Below are 7,978 nucleotides of genomic sequence, written 5' to 3' on the forward strand. Positions count from 1 at the left end.
GTTTCCCAAATCCTATTCCCACTATTCTCCACCCAGCCAACCATAAAGCATAGAACTTCACACTTTAATCATGACAACCATAAGCACCAACACATATTTCACCTCTTATTTTTGGCACTTATCAATTATCATCTTAGACTCCATCATGGCCACAAATCTCACGTTAATCCAGCTATAATCAATCATTACTTTATGCCCAGATATTCTTTTGCAAGCTAAGTATGTATCTTCTACTATTAAATAATCGTATATTCGTACTAATACTATTTTCAGAGTATAGACAAACAATGTTATCTCAACTGAATTTTCATTAAAAATGAATCATGCAAGAAGAACCTTGCCCATTCAATTCATTCCCATATTTTTTGTGCATACGCTAACAAATTTCTTTTTAGTTTCTGCTATTAGTATTTGAGTTGGAAATTAAATTTTTAGTCTCTGCTATTAGTATTTGATTAGAAATTAATTACTTTATTTTGATTACTGCCTCTCTTTCTCACGAGAAAGTAAGAAATATAGATTACAGAGCCTGCACTACAACAATATTATAAATTCAATTCAAAATAAAGGAAAGCAAAAGCTACATCCACAAACTCAGAATCAAATAATCTAACCTAATCTAATCTAATCTAATCTAAAAGATTAAACTAAAAGCATGCGATCGAGCACGCCCCACAGCATTAACATTCATGACATGGCATGATCAATTAATTCGATGATGATGATGATGATGATGATAACAAAGCCCTCTCCTCAACACTACTATCATTGCTTATTGCATGTAGCTCCTTTAGCCATTCAAACGTTCTAAGACGACGACGTGACATCACCACTGTCTTCAATTGCTGCTTCTTTTCCCTGTTCTCCATCTTCTTTTTGTTTTTCAACTCGGCCAACACCTTTTCTTTCGCGGCGTGCGTTTCACTTTCTTGTTTGTTGGATCCTTTATTCTTATTCTTATTCTTATTATTATTATTATTACCACCAACCCCACCAGCACCGCCTTTGCGCGTGTTGAATCGCGCAACGGTTTCCACGGAACAACTGCAACCACTGAATATACCACCGCCTTTGCCAACAAACTGTTTCATCACATGATTATTAGTATTGCTTTTTGTTGTAGCGTTCAAGGAAGGGCTACGGTTGTTGCTACTACCGCTACTGCTATTGCGACTAACGGAATTTCTGTTACCGTTATTGTTTCGGGTCTTTATGTCATGGAGTCCTATCTCCGGTGCAGGGAACACGCCTAAACGGAAAAACTCCCATGCTGACGACGATTTGCGACCTTGAGAACTAACTGAATTTCTTGGAAGGGAATTCGACTGTCTTAATTGGGGTTTAGGACTTGGAATTGTGTGGAATTGGTTTCGAATTTTGGGTTTGGATTTGGTTTTGGTGGTGGTGGAGCTACTGCTTGATGAGTTCTGGCTTCTCAGGCTGCTGCTTCTGCTGCTGCTGCTGTTGCTGCTGCGAAACTCGCCTAGCGAACCATGGTCCATGGACTCCGACCTTGATTCGCAAGGCGTGGATTTGAATTGATTTATATTGTCATTACCGTCGTCGATTTTGGAGGATGGTTTGGTTTTTGGGTGCAGCGGGAGGATCTGGCCTTGAAAGAAGACTTCGTCTGCAGCGCACATTTCTGGCTCTTTGGAGAAGGAATCGCCATGTGAATTGAAATTGAAGTTGTCTTCTTGTTCTTCCCTCGTTTCCCTAATTAAGAAAGGGTCCGGTCTTGGTTGGTCTTGCTGAACCTTGTGATGGATCAAAGTTACCGGAAGATCACAAAGCGACAATGCTTCCTCTTCATCTTCCTCTTCTTTCACGTGGTGATCCGATTTTTCATGGACTCTATTTGTCGCCATGTACATATGTGAATGGAAATAAGAGAGAACAGGTTTTGTTATAGTGGTGTTTGTGTGTCGGGTAAACAAGCTAAGGTTTAAAGTTTAAGGTTGTTGTTTATTAGCAGCCAGGATGAAGGTTGAGGTGTTTGAATAGGAGAGGGTGCAAGAATCTGTGGGTGACAGTTGACACCGAAAGTGTAGACATTTGGATTTTGGAATGCCTATAAAGGGAAAGGAAAATAATATAGAGATTGTGCCGATCCCTGATGAGAGAACAAATATGTATTATTAAATATTAATTAAAGATTGAAATGATATTTTTTTAAACTTTTATTTAAAAAAAAGTAAAAATTTACTTGCAATTGACTTCATATGAAATTATTTTTGAATTACTAACACATGTTATTATTTGATTTGAAAAAAATCGATTTATTTTATGGGAGCCACTTAGATAAAGATGTCAAAAACGTTTTTTTTAAAGATGTTTTTAAAATTTAAAATTTAACACATATAATAAATTAAATTGTATTATTTTTATTAAAATTAGACTGGACAAATCAGTTTAACAAAAAAATTAATAAATTAAATTTTGAACCGATATAGATTAATATTTTTTATAAAAAATTACTACAATATCTCTATTATAAAACACAACTAAAATATCCCTATTATATATATATATATTAAAAACTTTAAATTCTAACTCTATAACGATAGAGAAGAAAAGGGTTAGCATTTAGAATTTTCAAACTTAATATATATAATAAAAATACTTTAGTCATTTTATATAATAGAGGTATTGTAGTCATTTTTTATAAAAAATAATATTAATTTAGATATATTTAAAATTTGATTCACTATTTTTTGTCAAATTAATTTATCTGACCTAATTTTGACAAAAATAATATAATTTAAGTGATTATATTAAATTTTAATTATTAAAAAATATATTTAAAAAAAGACGTTTTCTGTAACTTTATGGAAACATCCCTCTTATTTTATACAAATATTTTTTTTAAAAAAACCGGTTTGGATAGATCAAATAACCACCTTAAAAAAATTCAATTCTTTATGCATGTTATCCTTAAATCTCGAAATGATGAATTTAGTACGTTCTTCTTCATCTTTCATGACCAAATTTTCTTCAAATTTATCTTTTACTTTTATTTATTTAATTTTCGTCAAACATATGTATACAAATTGTAACACCCTAACTACCAAAGCTCACGCTTCCGGCTGCGCAATTCTGATAGCTCGAACATTACGACGACATTTATACTATTTAATACTAAAATATGAGCCTGTTTAAAACTTTAAACCGCAATACCGCTCCAAAGATTACTTTCGTTCGATAACATACATCCATATATACCATACAACTTACAAAAGCTCATCAAGAGTACATCCATATATATACATACATATATATAAATAATACTACAAACATTACCCAATACAATTCCTAACCCTCTTACAGAACATCTCAAGATAAAGGCGAGGGTACAATAAATAATAATCTAAAGCAATACAAAGCATCTCAACAACAACTAAATAAACTCTTCGTGACTTCTACACCCATATCCTGAAAGGGGAAAAATGTAAGGGGGGTGAGAACATCATCCTCGAAAGGGTTCTCAGTAGAGGGTTTTTGGGAATTACTGTAATAGGATACATGAAGATAAACCGTACCAGTGATTAATAACCGACTTATGCCTCTTTTCAGAAACAACAGTTTACAGTAAAAGAAAAACCTGAAATCCTTTTCCGAAAGAGGAACCATTCAATTCTCAAAAACTCAAAAGCCTTTCAAACGGTTTATCTATGCCAAACCAAAATAGCCTTTCATATTTTATTCCAAACCAGAAACACAAAACCGAAATTAACCATCGGTTCATCTCATTCCATCCACGGCCCTAGGCCCAAACAATCCAACCATCAACAAATCACCACAGTCCAACAGAGTCTTAGTAGCAATCACAAATAGGAAGATGCAAGCACAAACAAACAATTATTGCAAGTAGAACAATTAGCAGTTAATCACATAGGCAAACCACGTACAGTATGCACACCCAAACAATGTCACATAGATGCATATGATGCATGCCTGTCCCTAGTGGCTGATGATATCATCTGTCGGTTATAGAGCCAACCCGACAAGTCCTGGTAGCTAACCATTGGACTATCCCTCTGTCGTGTCTCCCAAACTCGAGTTATACTCAATATAAACTTAATCATAATCATGATCCATATCCATCACCCTCACTGGTGAATATTTATGGAGGTGAGCTCATCCAGGAATTTCACAGTGCCTGGCCACCCTGACGACATAGGGTCAAAAGAGCTTCGAGTCTCCACCTGGAGTACGTGGTGGCTAGCCACTACTTCCTCCTAGGGAAACTCTTATCTCCGATAGTAGAAGTACAACATCACAACTTATCAATGTCTCAGCATAAATGCTTTCATTCTCAATCATGGATCAACATCCATCTCAGCCATCCGGCTCACGGTTCAATCCAGAACCAGCCAATATTCATATCATTCAAGTCATTCTGGCTCACAGTTCAATCCAGAACCAGCCAATATTCGTAATCATACACAGCCATTCCGGCTCACAATAAAACAACACTTCCACATTTAAAATCATCAAATTCATGAAATCGGCATTTCAGTCATAAATCATTTTCTCTATTCATTTCACTTTGAAATCAAATTTCAACTCTTTTCAGCCTTGGCTTTAGAAAACTCGTTTCTCAAATCAACTCAGGCTCATAAGCCAAATTTACTCAAAGTGAGTTCTTTTTTTAAAACAAAGCCACTCTCGACATTCTCTTTCCAAAACTTCCAAAACCATGGAAGGTAAAAGATTTATTTCAAAGTATTCAAAATCACCCATACAACAATGGAATTTTATAACAAAAGTTCCTCGGCAGAGTCCCAAGTCTTTAGGGGAGAATAACATAACTCATTTCACCAAATTCATTTTAAATTTATTAAAACCTTGGCTTCCTGATTTGAGTAGTAAAATAGGATCTAAGCCAATCCGAGTCATGTAATCAATTACTCTTTCCAAAGCCATTTTCTTTACTTAAACAAAATCAACTTCAATTCCATAATTAAATCTGAAGCATTTCAAACTGCTAAGAGAATCATTTTTGTTGTGTTAAACTAGAGTTCAAATGGTACTCTCTGAATCTCATTCAAAACGTCAAAATAAAGAAGTTCATCAATCGAAATCCAATTCCTTTTAAAATCACGAAAACTCTTCCAATGGACACCCTTTATGTTTAATAGAGAAAAACATAAACCCGTTTTACCTTTTAAAACAGCCTCAAGGCAAAATTCTCTTTCGAATAACTTGTACCCAAGGACATACTATTCTTCTTGGAAAATAAGGAGAAATCATGATTCTCTTTTTAGTAATTCTTTCAAAGCATAGCTTCATTGCATTTCATAATTGATCTAAGTAAAGTTAATAAAAGAAGACCTAAATTCACAATCCTCCAAGTAAATAGGAAAGGCATTAAACTCAAAATTTCTCAAATAACATTTCAAATAAAGCCTCGGATTTTATAGAAATTTTGGCAGCATCTCCCCTAAAACTTGGACATTGCCACCCGGTTCGGGTCCCAACTAAACCGTTCCTTAATCCTTTTCAACAGTCCAGAATCCCAAAACTCAATTCAAAATCACGCTAAATCCATCAGTCGCCTCAGTGGCATATCTCAAGGAAACTATTTCAAATCAAATCAATATCAACCGATTTAACTCATTTTCAAAGCTTTAAAGAAACGGCTCAGTAACAAATCATTTGTTCAAAACCAAGTCAATTAAAGTAAACCAGGCTGAATTCAAGGGTGCATTCGACTTTTCAAATCATCAAAACAATTAACTCAAATCAAATCAATCCTCAGCGGATTAAACTCAGATTTCAAATCTTTAAAGAATCAACTTCAAAACATTACATTTCACAAAGCCTCACAACAACTCAGCCAAACCAACATCCATAATCATTCGAGTCAATCAAATAATACATAACGCAGATACAATCACCAAATACACTATCTCACATCAGTATCCACATGTAATAATTTCAATACACAAAACATAGTTTTTAGAAAGCGCCCCTACCTTAAACCGAACTGACGGCAACCAAAACCTCAGCTCCAAGCCACTTTCGCAACAGTCTTCACAACTCTAATCGCAACATACAACAACCAAACTCAATCTTATAGCAATTAACGCAACAGACCTTAGCGTGCGATAACAGAATAATAACGAAAGGGCTTCCAAATTGAAATGCTTACCGAACCGAAGGAGGAGCGGCTGAACCGACACCGCGGCGGTCTTCGAACCGGCTCGGCGGCAGCCCGGCAGCCACCTCAAGCGGCAGCGGTGACGAATTCCAATCACGACGATTGAAACCAGCAGGCAGTGACCATAGTAACCTCGGAATTCAAAAAGGACAGAAACCTTAAATAAAACCCTTACCGGCAAACTTTCCGGCGACGGCAGAAGTAATCAGTAGCTCCGGCGGTGGTTCCGGCGGCCACAACAACTTCTTCGGCAGCCATACACGACAGGAGACAACCCCGGTTGCAGCTGGTTAGGCAGCGGCAGCTTCCGACGGCCATAGAATCCCCGGCGACCAAAACAACGGCACGACTTCTCCCTCCTTCTTTCACAGCTCCCATGACAGCAACCACCTAGCTCCGGTGATGGCACGCTTGCAGCAACAGCACCCAGGCACGCCGGTGATGTCGCAAGGCAGCGTCCCTTCCTCACCAGCAGCAAAACCCACGGCGGTAACCATGGAGAGGCGACTTGGCCGGTCAGTGGCGGCAACGAGGATGCACCGCGGCGGTTGGTTCGCAGCAACATCGCCCCTGGCGGCCAGCCTTCCAACGCGACTCCTCTCCTCTCGGGTGCATCACAGCGGCGACAACCAGCGTGGATGTAGTGGTGACGATGGTGTGGCGGCTCCAAGCTCGCGACCACCCTCACTCGCGAGCCAACCCCCATATCGATTCTGCCCTTTCTGGCGACGGCGCAACGGCGCGGTGGTGGCGGCGAACTCGTGACAGGCGCGACGCGACTGCACGGCATGAGACGCGGCCCTCTTCCCTTCCGATTCTGATCTCCCTCTCCTAGGATCCCTTCGCTTGTTTTCTTCGTTTCTTCTCAAGAGCAGTGGGTGTGTGTGTGTGTTCATCACAAGGCTGCGCAGCAAAGAGGATGAAGGAGAGGCTGTTGGCTGCGCAGCACGAAGAGAAGGGTTTTAGGGTTGGTGTATCAAAATTAGGGTCAGGGGAATTTTAGTAATTTCACTTAAAATAGGGATAATATAGTAATTAGAAATAAATTTTAATCCAACAATAATAATATATAAAAATACTATTTGCTCATCAATTTTTACAAATTACTTTCAATAAAATGCCCAAATCAAATAATTAGAAATAATATACTTAATTTCTTCATTTTCCAAAATAGCAGTATTAATATTTAAAATATTACTTATCTAATCCAAATCATACAAAATCCTTATTATTTCATAACTATCAACTTTATAATTCAATTATAGAAAATAATTCAATAACTGTAAAATTGGATAATAATCATGACTCGTCTCAAATTCAATAAATCACAACTTGCCTTAATTATTTTTAATAAAATAATTTCTGAAATTAAAGCTATAAATAACTATATGATTTGAGACTTGATCATAATAAGACTTTTCAAAAGTTCTGGGTCTTACATTCTACCCACCTTACAAAAATTTTCGTCCTCGAAAATTGATACAAAACGAAAGAAATTTCATAACAGTTCACTTTTAAACACATTTAAGGAAGAAGCAAAAATATCTCAACATATAAACATATATACAGTTTTTCAAATACTTGGATGGTCGTATGCATAAAGATACAAAGGTAGGAGTGTGATTGCAAAGCAAACATTACAAGATAGGCTCAATGCACAAGGTCATATGATCTCAAGGCTATACAAAAACTTGAGGTGCCAAAATAGGGTGCAAAGTAGGATAGGCATTCACAAGGCAAAGTGGTAATTAGTGTGGTAAAAGGCTGCAAAGTATGTTGGTATTTAAACAGTGGCATAACGTTCACTGACAGATC

At 37.0% G+C, this 7,978-nt stretch overlaps 1 long non-coding RNA gene across 1 annotated transcript; it reads right to left on the minus strand.

Moving 5' to 3' along the window:
- Positions 1-3,154: 3,154 nt before the first annotated feature.
- On the minus strand, positions 3,155-7,164 carry LOC140173313 (uncharacterized). The gene is made up of 3 exons (XR_011861906.1): positions 6,155-7,164; positions 5,979-6,044; positions 3,155-3,432 (listed from the first exon to the last, which is right to left on the minus strand). It is a non-coding gene; the product is annotated as an uncharacterized lncRNA (long non-coding RNA).
- Between the last annotated feature and the right edge of the window lie 814 nt (positions 7,165-7,978).

This window comes from Arachis hypogaea, chromosome 1 (assembly GCF_003086295.3).
Source record: "Arachis hypogaea cultivar Tifrunner chromosome 1, arahy.Tifrunner.gnm2.J5K5, whole genome shotgun sequence".
Lineage (NCBI taxonomy): Eukaryota > Viridiplantae > Streptophyta > Magnoliopsida > Fabales > Fabaceae > Arachis > Arachis hypogaea.